Consider the following 13,678-nt stretch of genomic DNA (forward strand, 5'->3'; position numbering starts at 1 on the left):
TCTTTCCCTCTGTTAGTCTCTGAACACCCATATGTGCAGTCTCTGGCTGCTGCACCCCCTTGCTTTGAGTTCAGATGACATAGTTCTGCCTGTGCAGCAGCTGCATGGGGAGGTGAGGTCCAGGTTATTGATGTAATGTTCCGTTTCCAGATAGTCATGGACGATGGGGGGAGCAGGGCCAGGTCTGGAGCAATAAAAGCCTCATTGAACCTTGAGGGACCAAGCAAGACCCCCACACACCACCTCCTAAGGACGAGGGGTGCTACAGTCTCAGGTGTCACTCTGGTGTGGTGTCCAGGTGTGGGGCAGGCATTGTACACAGGCCAGGAAGGGTTTGATCCATGATGTAGATGCTATCCACCTCCCTTGGCTCCTGCTGTGTTTGCAGACTGATGTAATGAGTTATTTGCAGCTGGTTTGGAGACAGCCTCTTGTCTTGGGACTGTCTCTCCCTGTACCCTAGCCAGGCTTTATGCTCTGGTCTCCTCTCCCTCCACAAGCTCTGGCGGTGCTGCCTGTGGTAGGCAAGGCACGTGGGCCAGGAGCGCCTGCACGTTCCAGGAATCACGTCAGCTGTCATTACTTACATTACCTTGATTGGGAACAGTCAGTTATGTCACCGTTCATCATCGCCTCTCTCCCAGGAGAGTCTGAGGAAGGAGGAGAGGAGCAGGAATTATAAAGCATTTCTGCAGTGCTCTGCCAATCCCACTGCTCCGTTGGCTGAACATCTGTCATCAGGCAGCTTAAAGAGAAGGTGCTTTGTCTGATGGATCTTCCCATTGTAGCCCCACAGGGAGGAGCCTTCTGCCACACCAGGACTGCCCCATGGGAAGAGCACGGAGGAGTTTAACATGAAGAGAATAATGCTGCTGCCTGGGAAGCTTGGTGGGGTACTGCAGTAGAGCATGCTGGGCAGCTGGGGCCACAGGATGGGCTCTTGTGGCTGAGAGCTGCTTTGAGCCAGGTAGTTACCAAAACTGTCTCCAGTCCAAATGAGTTAGAGACTGGACTTGGACATTGCCCCCAAGTGTGACTGTGGAGGATTTCTGCCCATGTCTCAGGTAGGATTTCATCCTCCCTTTGGCCAGGAGCTCCAAATTCCCTGGATGAGAATGAGATCTGGGTTTTGATGAAGGGAAGTTCTTCTTTCTAATGGAGAATTATCTGGAAAGTTTCCAGTCTTCTGCCCCAGCTGTTTTGGTAATTTGATTGCAGTTCCATCAATGAGTCTCTTTGACTCTGGTCCCCATGGTAGGCTGGGGGACAACATGTGGCAATAGCTGTGTCCATCTCTGGTGGCAGAGCCCATGATGCCATGTGTGGTGAGGAAGACAGTTTGTCTGTCCAGCAGTCTCCTGTGAATGAATTTGTGACTGAACTCAGGGAGGCTTTGAGAGGGTTAGAAGAAATAGTTCTGTGGTGCAGGAGGTGCTCCAGGGCTGTAAGGCCAAGTTCCCCAAGGCTTGTGTGACAAGGCTGTCAAGGCTGAAAGCAGGAAGGTTCAGGAAGCACATGTAGCCCAGCAGGACATACTGAGAGGTGGGGAAGGCAGTAGTGCCTGCCTCCTTGTGTTTCATGCTGTGTGTATTGGTCCTGGCACTATGACGTGGGAGAAATGCTATCTGTCAAGCACAGTGCTCACATTTTAACTTCTGTTAACTGGGCAGAGAGCAGGGGTGGCTTGACAGCAACTAGACCTCAGTGAGTCCCAGTATGTGGGTATTCAACCCAGCTTGAGACCTGGCAGTGCCCCTCCAGAGATGAAGCCAGTGAAGGGGAGGAAAGCCAGGACAGGAGACGTCTGTACCCAGGGTTCAAAGTGGGGAAGGAAAATAAGTTCTCTGGGTCTGTATGTTTGTCCTTGGAACAGCTCCATCACAGGCAAGAAGATTGTTCAAAGGGGAGTGTTAAAACAAAATGGAGGAACTGGCTGGCACCAGCAGTGGCACATGGGTGCTGCACGTGGGTGTGTGGGTAGGTCATGGGTGGCTGAAGCAGCTTGGTCTCAGCCTGTGCAAGGCATCTTGTGCAAGTACAGCCAGCAAGGTCTGACCTGTCATTTAAAGAACTTGCACTATACAGAAGTGATGCTTTCTGTGTACCAGGGGCACCACTGCAATTTCTCTTAGCTGAGTTTGAAGAGCTCTTGCTGTCCCCAGCTTTAGGTGTAGGTGGTGTTGTGCTGGATGGCCCAGGTGTATGGAGTTTGCTAGGCAAGGAAGAGATTGAAAAGGATACATGGAGCAGAGAATTGTTCTTGAGGAAAGGTGGGTTTCCATGGTGGGTGGATATCTATTGAAGTGAGTAAATACTTGCTATAAACATGTTCAGAGCATCTCTGTGTGAAGAACCCAGCACAGCTTTTCCAAGTGAATAGAAAGAGAGCCCGGGTTCAGTTCATATGTCTGTTTTCATTTCTTTTCTTCTTCTGGTCAACTGTGGCTGTAGATAAGAGTTTTCTATTTGAAGTTCAGAAGGGAAGGGAAACCCATTGTTAGAAGGGGAGACATTTTTTTTGCTTGATATCTATCTCCAGCGACACAGCGGAGAAGGAAAAGATTTGCTATGATAAAGGTAGGTTTAAGGAAAAAAAAAAGAAAAAAAGCACATTGAGTGTTGCTTTTCTCTGTACTTCAAAGCCTGGAGTAATATGGAACAGTATAAAAGAAGAGAGGTGAAAAAAAAACAACCTAGCCCAGCCTCTGCACAGGGGCTGAGAGTGCCATAATAGAGCACCATCCTGGCCAGAAATCCAGACCTGTGCCTGAGCTGCTCATCTGGACTTGGCATGGTGGTGTTCAGTATGCACAGCACCTGCCAGGAGTCCCCAGGGATGGGCTGGCTGCAAGAGGGGGTGGATGCTCCTTATGGGGAAAGCAGGGGAAATGTTTTGCAGGTGTGCATCCTGTGAAAGGACTGAACCAAGGGAAGTCACTCACTGGAAAGCAAATCAGGCAAATGTGGAAGCTGTATGGGAAAAATGTGCCAATAAACTTTTAATTATTAAAATAACTTGGAGAGTGTATGGAGTGTTCAATACAGCATGGCAGAGTGAAAAAGCTGAACAGCACAGCTGTGGTGAAAGCTGTGGGTGGGAAATAGCTAAATGTCTCTGTCCATGTGCCTCAGGGGCAGTGGGGCTGGCTTTCTGGGGTCCTGGGCTGTACGATCAGCATTTCCCAGGGCTCAGTTGATTCTGAACAAATAAGAGTAGAGGAATGCTGGGGATGGGGTACCTGTGAGTGCCATTCCCTTGCTTGGAGCAGGGGGACTGATGCTCCACAATCATCAGTGGTACTCCAGTGGCCTAAATGTGGACTTGGGATATGAAAGACAGGCAGGGTTAGGAGCTCCCTCCCAATGAACAAGGCAGGGGACAGAGAAGTGTAGCCTGGGGAGGTGGGGCTTGTGACACCCTGCTTCAGTTCTGCTCTGTTCATGCAGGCATCTTTCCTCTGGCCCTCCAGCCAGACTGATGGCATGATGCTCCATGTCATCATGGTTGTGGTCTTCATCCCCATCCCAAAATCCATGCATGATCCTGGCTTCTGGAACAGCCCTTATTGTGTCAGTCCACTGCTGCTCTGCCAACCTGTTTTGGGCTTGCTGAGCTGCTGGGACACTCCTGAACAGACACAATCCAAAGCCTCCTTTCCCCTCCAAGAAGTTGGTGCTTAAATAAAGGAGAGAGCAAGGCTGTGCTGGAGGCTTTGCCTCTGTGGGAGTCTGGGGAGGAGCAGAACAAGAAACCAACAAACTCATTTTCAGTGCTGACCTGAGCAGAGGTTGGAAGTAAAAAGATTTCCAGCAAACCTGGGCTGGTCAGGGTTGCTAACGAGCCTTTCCTTTGAGCAATGTTTTACATTCTTTAAGGATGGCAGGGTGCTCTTCTGGAGAATCTGCTAAAGTAAATGGCAGAGTCAAGTGTGCCAGCTCCTTTCTTTCCCTTTTCTTTTCCCTTTTTTCTCCTTTCCCCTTTCTTGGTTCTCTTTATTATGTGGAGTTGCTCTGGCTCTTTCTCTCACTTCTGTTTCTCCTTTTGTTCTCTCTTTGTCTATTTATCACACTGTGAAGGTTGAAAGAGATGTTATTAATCTGGGAGAATGAAGGCAGGATTAGTGGTATGAATCGGATTTTGAGAGCTGTAATGATGGAAAGACTCGCTCTGCTGGCGGGCTGCGTGAGTTTGATAAATGGGGAGCACTCCAAACTGACTCGCGCCTTCCTCCGCACTGCTCGCTTTGCCCGCTGGGGCGTGCCATGCTCTCAGATCTGCCAGCCATCCCACACCGCTCCTACCTGAACCAGAGCAAAAAGCCAAGGGTAAATCAGAGACAAATATCTCCCATTGCACTTAAAGAGATCATTTCTTTCAACATCTTTTTCAAACGGAGTCCTGTCAAGTTCTTGGACAGCCTCGTGTGGAGGTAGGATCCTTCCTTGGAGTGTGGCTTGGAGCCATGGCTGTGTGTTATTGTCTCCTGCCGTGGCTTTGCAGAGAGCAGTGATGACTTAGTGTGGCTGCAGCAGAGCTCCCATCGTGCAAGGCACAAAGAAGCAGGATCATCTTCATAGGGCTGTACCCTGCTGTGTTTGACTCCTGAGGACTGCACCACGTTTCAAAACCCTTGTGGAGCTAGAAGAAAGCAGGGGCTATTTCATCAGAAGTTGCTTTGGAGTCTTTGCCCTGACATCTCCTGAGTGAGGGGTTCTCCCCTTGCATAACATGAGCCAGGTTTCCTGTTATCAACCTTGGGGTGGGGCAAAGTAGGCACTGGGAACAGCCACAGAGAGTAACAGCCTGGAGCTATGGGCTAAAACAGGACTCTCTGGACAGCATCTTTAGTGAGTAGGGTTCTTTTCTGGGGTTACCCATCACTGCATACTCACCCACCTGAACCCTTCTTCCACCCCACCTTTGGGTATGTGGTGGCCCACACTGCACCCTGCAGAGCCAGAAAAGCTAGGGACAAACTCATAGGTGTAGGTTATGTTGCACTTTGAAGCAAGGACAGAACTTGCTGAAGTTATGCCACCAGGTATTCATATGTGGAGACTGTGCCCTTGTCCCAGGGTCCTTCATGGGAGTCCTTACTCCACCCCCTAGTATGGCCTCTGTGCACATTTTGGGCTTGCTGCTTGGTCACGGCTGGGCTTGGGTCTCATGGTCCCACCCGAGAGCATGCATTTGCTGAAGTGGGATGTGGTTGTGTGAAGACTGTGTGCAATGTGGTGGGAAGGTTTGGGTTCTTCAGTGCCCCTTGCCCCAGAGGCTGTGGGCATAGACTTGGCCCTACAAATCCCCGTCCAGGGGGATGTGTCTGGTGGTGGTTGTGGGACAACCCATCACTGCAAGGTTTGCACCTTGCCTGGGTTAAGCAGGGGGTTATTGCTCAGAAGAGGAGGGGGAACAGCAGTGTGCAGGAGCAATCCTGCTTCCAAGGTGGAGTCAGACCACCAGGCAGCCCAGAGTTGTCAATGTCCCTTTAACTACAAGGTAATGGACTCCCCCGTGCTCAGGCTGAGCTCTGCTCCTGCCTTGGCAGGAACAGTAATGATTCTCAAGGTAGAGCTAATGAGACGTGCACATCTTTAAAGGATCGTGGCTTCCAAGACAAAATTAAAAGGGAAAAAAAAAAAGAGAAATGAGGGAAGGAGAGAAAGTCCAACTGCACTGCGTTGGCCAGCAAGGTGTGCATCCATCTGTCTTGCGTGCCTGCCCTTGGCAGGATCACCCCTAAATGACTAGCACAGCCTCTTTTCTTGCTGCTGCAACTCCTGTTTGGCCCTGAGAGCCCCTTCACCTCCCTGTGACCTTCTCCTCCCCAGCCTCTCTGCAGCCTCTGGGCCCAGTGGGGAGAGAGCAGAGCATTGCTGGGTGTCATCTACCTGCTGTGTGTGGCATGGCTGTGGGGACAGTGGAGCTGAAAAGTGGGATAGTAGGAAGACATACAATGAGATTAAGAACAGGACTATCCTGTCCTGGGTCAGTTGAAGATGTGGGGATGGTGGTCAGTCCTGACTCAGTCCTGACTCATCCCTCTCTTCATCCTTTTCTGCCAGGTCTGGGACTGATGCAGTTGGCATTTCCAAGCATACATAAAGGTACAGTTGGGATACCAGGATTTTAAACATCTCCCAAATGCCTGTCCCATTGTGGGTAGGGAGGAAGAGATGTCTCTACTTTAGTGTTGGGAAATGCTCCATGGCCACTCCTGGCACTGAACAAGGCTGTGTCAATCAGCCTGAGCCAGGATGTGACCCTTTGGGAAGAGCTGGCAGGGGAGCTGGGACGCTGTGTGCAGTGTTTGGTGTGACTGCCTGCCCACAGTTTTCCTCCTGTTCTCACTATTTCAACTTCACAGGTTGAATTGGTTCAGAGCAGCCAAACTAAATGAGGAGAGAAACGATCAGTCAAATTTTTCTTAAATCCTGTCTTTAAGAGATAAGTGTTTGGCTGGAACTTTAAGGCAGGTAATGAGGCTCTCTTCAGATCAGCTTGTGATGTGGAAAGTGCTAGATTGACCAGGCTGCAGCTGGAAGAAAGCTCTGTCACAGCCGGGGACGGTGCGGCACGGGACTCCCCACACTCCGGCACTCTGCACCAGCTACCGCCCGCTGCTCCCCGCTGCCTTTGCCTTCATCCTGCAAGGAGCAAAATACAGCTAGGAACTGTGGGGAGCAGCTTGCTCACACAAAACTGAGTCACTCCCTTCCACACAGGGAATGTCATTCAGTGCCTTGGGCCCCAGCCCCAGTTTGCTCCAGCCTTTCAGGCAAGAGTTTGAGTGGAGGTGATGAGCCAGAGGATCGCTGTCCCTCCAAAGGACTCTCACCAGTTTTCAGTTTTAAGCTGACAGATTTGTTTTGCTAAATAAATCAGAGTCACTTCAAGCCTTGCAAGGCTTATGAGGTGGGGTTCTCTCAATCACATCTCAAGCTGGTGCAAGGGGAGAAGGAAAATTACATTCATTCTTCCAGCAGCCTGGTAAGAATGTGTTGGCAGGATCATCCTTCCTTTTCAAGACATTGTCCTTCCCTCTGCAGTGGGGCACCAGCAGTGCTTGTCTGCCTCAGGATGACACCTTCACAAGGCACTTACCAGAGAAGAGGAGCTCGTTTGTTGGAGGAAAAGTGGCAGTTCAGGAGCAGCAGAAGAGAAGGGAGCAATGTTGTGCAAGATGGGATGTACAAGTGTCTCTTCCTAGCTCCAAAATACTTGCTTCTCCTTCAGTCTGTGACTGGTAAAGAATCTGGCCTTACCTGCATGCTCTGCACAACAGTGCTGGTGCCAGACTCCTATGCCCTTGCTCCCTTGTGCCATACCCACCAGGCAGCACCTTGCTGTCTTGCTCTTCTCTAGGGCTCTCCTAGGCAGGAGCTGGGCACCCTCTGAGCTTTCTGGTTTGTATCCAGGATTTTTGGGCCTTCTGTTGTTAATTATTGAGATGTAATAATGTGATTAGTGCACTATTAAAAAAATCGCTGATATGATTACCATGGATTTAATATCACATGATATATCATTACATTGTTACATGGTGACAGATGTAATTGAAATACACTTATTGGAGCCTGGGGTTGTGTTTCATTCAATCACAGCAGCACCTCCGGGGGGCAGAGCAGAAATGGCTAAAAAAAATAAAAAGGCGTCAGGATTGGAATTTGTAATGAAAACAAAGAAACTTGCAGCCTGTTCAAGTGTGGGGCAACTGCTGCTTTGGCATTTTCTCTATAGGAATTTAGAAAGGTACAAGTTTGGAGGATCACCTGGAGATTGGTCAGTCGAGTTTGCTCAGGGGACTGGCAGGAGGAATCTGCTATGGTCCTGTACCCGGCAGGCTTCCAGCCATCTTGCAGCACATGAGCCTGGCACTGTGGGCACTATACCACTGACCTCTTGTCCCTCTTTGGCTGCTTTTTAAACAGCAAGTGGACCCAAAGATGGTATTCACTGTGCTGTGTGAAAGCCAGCCAGCCACTCCCTGCCTTCTGCCTATCACATTTTTGGAGTCAGGGATAACTCAGTTGCCTTGTGTGGCTCAGGCTGTGCCACAGAGGAAGGGTAGGCAGTGGTGAGCTCACCTGCACAGCTGTGACCTGGGTCATGTTTCCCTCCATGTCAGTGAGAAGAGGTGACATCTGTCTCTGCCACATTATCCTCGAGGGGATCTGCACATGGGCTTTGGGCAGCTGTGGTGAGGAGAGGAGCAGCTCTCAGGTACCTTCTGCAGGGGCAGCCAGCTAAAATGGAGCCTGGGCAGGGAAGGACTGGGCTTTCACTGCCCGTGGGGCAAGGCCTGTGCTGGAGAAATTTACCTGCAAGAGAAACACAAAGAACCTACCTGCTGCTGCCTCTAACCTGCTACTTCTTACAATGGTGGTGAATAAGAAACTGGTGGTGAACACAGAGGTCTCATTTTGCTTCATCTTCTCCCCTTCCCAGGGTCACCCACCCTCCCAGTCCCCCACAAGGCAAGTTTGGGGTGTTGCCTTTGACAGGATCAGAGCTGTGGCTGGACCTCTGAGATACAACACAGCATACTTAATGCCCTTTAATTGCTCTTATCATCACCATGTACTAAATCTCATCTCATAAAGGGGGCAGAGAGTGATTTTGTGTCAGGTACACCTGTTCCCACCTCCACTGCAGGTCCCAGGGCTATTTTATCTTTGCAACAGCCAGTGTTTAGGTGACTGTGAAACTGAAGGGTTTGTGTTTAATCTTGTCCTCATCCCAAACAAAGGAAAGAGGAAGAATTTGTGGATAGAGTCAAGGCGACTTTTCCACCAAAATGGAAATGGCAGTGTGGTGAGCTTGAGACATCTGGATGTTTGCATAATGATGTAGCAGCATCTGGCCCTGGTCACTAGCTCAGCATTCACATGTTCAGCACAGCATCACCCCCTACTCTAATGTGTCTGTCCCCAAAAAACAAACCTTGCTGATGCCTGAGGGATCACTTCTATTTTGGGCTTTCAATTCTGTGTCCTCCCCCCAAAAAGTGTTTCCCCCCCTCTTTTGTGGAGCCAGCATACCCATTCTAAGTCCTTGTTTTGCTGGGAGCTGTGGAAATTAATTTCCAACTGGCATGGGAGCTCTCTAGCTGGGAAGACTCTGGCAAGCATCTTTCTTTTGAGGTTAAAAACATAATTTCAGTCTGACCTCTGTGTTTCGGAGCTTTTGTTGGTTTTCTCCACCCCCAGATGGTTTTTGTGTGTGATTTTAAAATAGCCTTCTTCTCTTGGTTGAAGCTAGCTGATGCGTCCACTTCTCATTTGAGGATTGTTGTGTTTTATTAATGCTGTTATTATTCCATTACTGTCATTGTGCTCTTTTATAGCAAATAGCTTAATTTAGTTGAGATACACAGATGCTGAGAGTTTAAGTGAAATCTTCAGCACTTGGTATGCTGGGCACTGAGCAGATATTCCCTAAGTACTTTGGTATAAACCTTTCACTTAAAAACAAAGAGGCTGCTGGGGCAGTACTGGGTGGCAGGAGTTTGGGAGAGGGCAAGAAGGGGCAGGGACTACCTGTTTAGCACTATACAGAGGATCTCATAGTTAAATGTGACTACAGGTACTGAGGAATGAAGCTGCCACTGAGGATTTCACCCCCAAGATGGGCTGTGATGGGTCCCTCTTACCTACCAATGCTGCAGGACAGGGGGAATGATGCCACCAGCAGTGCTGGCTGCTTTGGGTTGAGATTTTTAGGGTGTGGGGGCAAAGTGTACTGTAATTTCTTCAGCTGAAGCTGCCTGGCTACTGGGAGAGGGAGGCGAGGACTGGACATGCTGCCACCCTGGGGTAGAAGGTACAGTGCCAGTGAAACCCAGTGAACGTTTGAAGAAAAACGTGGCTGTTGGAAAGCTGTACTGTGCTGCAAGTAGATCTTGGAGTTGAGGAGTTGAGAAATATCATTGGTGCCCAGATGACTTAGGGGCCAGGGCCCTACTGTTAGAAATTATTTGGGTGCTTAAGCCTCCTGGGAAACTGGTGCAATCCAGGCTTTGAAGTACCTTAGCTACTTCTGAAATTTTACCACTTACTGTTGACAGATGTTCATCTGAAATGGATGCTTCTTGCTCGGTGCCTCTGGGCATTCATTAATACTAGTGATAACAATTTCAGATTGTCTCCTACACCTCTTTCCCTGCCTCCATTCCTTGAAAATTACAAAGGTAAAGCTTGTTAGTGTCATGTTATTTGTGCACTTAACTCTTACTGTCTTGGCAAAACTTGCTGATTTTGGTGCTCCTGGTGCCAAAACTTCTTTATGTGGGGCAGGGAAAGCCAAGAAGAGAGTAAAGTAAAATGGAGCAGGCATGTTGCCACATGGGTTGAGGTGGTGCTGATGGCAGTGTTGGCTCGAGTTGTCCTCTACACCTGGCCATGGCATGGAGGGTGCCATGTCCCTGACAGGTGGTCCTCTGGGGAGCAGCAGCTCTGCCTTCCCTCTCCACCACCCTAGGACACCCCAGTCTTCCTGTTCCTTTCTCAAGGCCCCCAGGGGTAGCTTCTTTGGGGGTGCAGGTAGCAAAGACTTGCTTCCCCCCTTTATTCTGTGGCCAAGCGAGGGGAGCAGCTCTCTGTGGTGGGGCACAGTTTGGGGAGAAGAACTAACCCACACTGTCCGTCCCCAGTGTGCACTCATAATAGCTTGGGGGTCCATGGGCAGTTGCTGGGATCATTTTTATTCCCCGCTTTGTGGCAGCTTTGTGACTTTATCTGGCTTTTGAGGCATCTGGGCTAGCTAACAACATGCATGGAGCATCCTCTGTGGAGCAGGCCTGGTGCCCGGGTTTGCTAGAGGTCTGCTTTACCACTTATGAGAAACGAGTTAACCTCCCTTTGATCTCAGTTCACAGCTAACCCTTTAACAAAGTCCGGGATGTGCAAGGAAATCAATACTCAAGGCATTGAATTTAACACCAGCCATCAACTCAAGCGTAACACACACACTGACTGACTCCGATTACAAGGAGCAGTCTGGTTTGGAGCTTGTTTGCCAGCTCTCTGGGGTGGTGCAGGGCAGCAGTGGGGAGGGCAGGCAGGCTTACATGGCTTGCTGTCATTCAGGGAGGGAGTCAGAGGGACCTGGTGTACTCTGCCATGTCCTCCTGATCAGCTCTGCCTTCTGGTGCCCCATGTCTCCTTATACCTCTGATTTGCAGCCCCAGCAGCTGTTCCCTGACACTGGAGCAGAGAGCCTGGATGCTGTGTGTGATCACTGAATGCCTGTTTGTGTACACATGTAATTGTGCTTTGCCGGTGAGAAGCAATAGGACCCAAAGCAGGGCAGACTCTGCTGAGCCAGACAAAAATCAGTACTGCAGGTTAAAAATCTGGAAAATAAAATGCTGCAGGCAGGAGAGGTTGAGTGTCTGGTCAAGGAGGCAGCTGTGTCATTTTGCCAGCTCTAGTCCTCCCCACGGAGATCTAATTAGATTAGTGGTGAACTAATTGGTACACCTTGCTCCACACCAGCTTCTTACTCTTTGCTGGCACACTGGCAGTGGGCAGGATGCCTGCCATGGTTCCTCATTGGGAAAGCCAAGTGGTCCACAGCCAAGCACTTTCTGGACAGCCCATGGACTTACTCATCACATCTCAGCCCCCAACCCCCAGCTGCAGACCAGCTCTTCGCTGGGGACATTTGTTCCTACTTGCTTTTCATCTTCCCACCAGCCACAACCAGAGCTGAGACAGCACAAGTAGGTTAGGGATGGGTTCAGAGGGCAGCTGAAGGATGCTGAGGGGGTGGGATGAGCATTCCATGACCCCACACTCTGTTCTTCTGCCATGGCTGCATGGAGGCCATCCCTCTGCTACACATGCTCAGTAACACTGGACAGAGATCCTGGGACATGCTCCTGAGCTCTTGTATCACCAGCAGGCAGCAAGGCAAATCCTACCAGCATTTCCCAGGCTCACTGGCTGCGAAAAGCCAGCCCCACTACAGAATCTGGGCCTCAGCTGTGGCAAGCAGTGATGGCGCCTTCCATAGGGAGCAGGACCCAGGGGCATCCACATGCTGGGGGTGTCACAGCCCTTCCCATCCCCTTACAGGTGAATTGCAGACATGGTTAAAAGCCACAACCAACCAGAGAGTGTCCCAGCTTGCCCAGAAAGGAGACCCTGCTTGGCTGGCTGCAGGTGTCCTCCTAGGGGCCCAGCCTGGCTGGAGGTCAGTGAAGCCTGGTGGCACCACAGAGTTGTGGAGGTTCCTTAAGCTCTCTTGGAAGACATGAATTGAGCTCTTGAGGACCCAAAACCCTTCATTTCTGTGACATGATCTTATCTGTCATCTTCTCAGGACTATAACATGGTGCTGGTGCCCCATTTCCAGTCCAGTTAGCCAGTCCTGCTCCAAACTCCTGCCTGGCTGTAGCTTCTGTGATTCATCCCCCCATGCCTCCTTTAATAACCTCTTCTCAGGACCTTAGCATGTTCTTGCAGGTCCTTTTATTGTCTGCTTTCATAACCTCTCCAAATTGATTCTCTCATGAAGTGTTGCCCAGCCCCTCAGACCATCTCCTTCTGTTTATTCTTCCATTTGAATTGGGAAACCTCAATTTTGCCACTGGTTCCCCAGCAGGCTTTGCTAGCTGGGCTGTTTGCCTGGTGTTTGCATCCATCACAGCTCTTAGAGGCGCCTCTGCTTTAACCTCCTCAGTCTTAACCCTGACCTGAGTCAATAATCACGAGGAAGAGCTGATGCTTAGATGATCCAGTGTAAACTCTACCTTTGATTAGACAGGTATCATCCCTAGGCACTGGCGCAGCAGCACCTTGTTAGCTTTCCTTGGTGTTCCTTTGCTGCAGCCATGAGAGCCTCCAATGCGGGCAGGGGATGGGCTGCTGCCCTAGTAATCTTTATTGATCTTTTCCCTGATGTCTCATGCATTGTATTTCTTGCTTTTCTCTCATTTTTCCAGCTGTCTCTCCTTTGAGAAGCTTTGCATCTTGTGGGAGTGCAGAGAAACTCTGTTTTTTTTCAATTCTTGCGGAGCAGCAGCACTCAGAGACTCCAACAGCTGTTAGACTGTTGCTCTGCAATGAAAACTTGGGTTTTGCTTCTGCCTGTTTGCTGTCTGGGAAGAGGAGGTAAGAAGGAGCAGGGCAGGTATCTCCATGCCCCTCTGGTCTGTGTATGGATCAATTTCTCTGCATTGTGCCAGAGGTGTTTTAGAGACCCCATCTCTAAGTCAAGAAAACCCTTAATCCAACAAAGGTCTGTCCCAAGAAGACCTGACCTGGTGAACATGAAAAATGGAAGGGATTGTAGGATGTGAGATGAGGGAGAGGTGTGTGATAAGACATGCACAATAGAAGTGGTGAGAAGGTCGTGAAGGATCACTGATTTCTTTCCCATCCTCCAGGGCCTGGGTTTTCCAAACAGATTATGAAACTGAGATGTGAACATGCTGGTCACCCAGCATCCTTCCCTGCTGCCACCTTGCAAGCACCTAACCTTGGCAATGACAGGTAGTAGAAACCAGACAGTTGAACTGCCTTATCTGGCACCTGCACTGTGAATAGATGTGCAGTTGTGCATCATCTCCCCTGTGCTCTTCTCTTGGTAACTTGTCTGTGGGTCTCTGCCCTCCCTGGTCCCATCATCCCCATCTGGCATGTTTGTGCACAGCAGCTAAACCAACCAGAGGCA

At 49.9% G+C, this 13,678-nt stretch overlaps 1 protein-coding gene across 2 annotated transcripts in view; it reads left to right on the top strand.

The window, feature by feature from the left end:
* Positions 1-13,678, top strand: part of ERI3 (ERI1 exoribonuclease family member 3) — a 129,229-nt gene that overhangs the window by 68,159 nt on the left and 47,392 nt on the right. The window lies entirely within an intron of this gene.

Source organism: Lonchura striata, chromosome 8 (genome assembly GCF_050655825.1).
Source record: "Lonchura striata isolate lonStrDom1 chromosome 8, ASM5065582v1, whole genome shotgun sequence".
Lineage (NCBI taxonomy): Eukaryota > Metazoa > Chordata > Aves > Passeriformes > Estrildidae > Lonchura > Lonchura striata.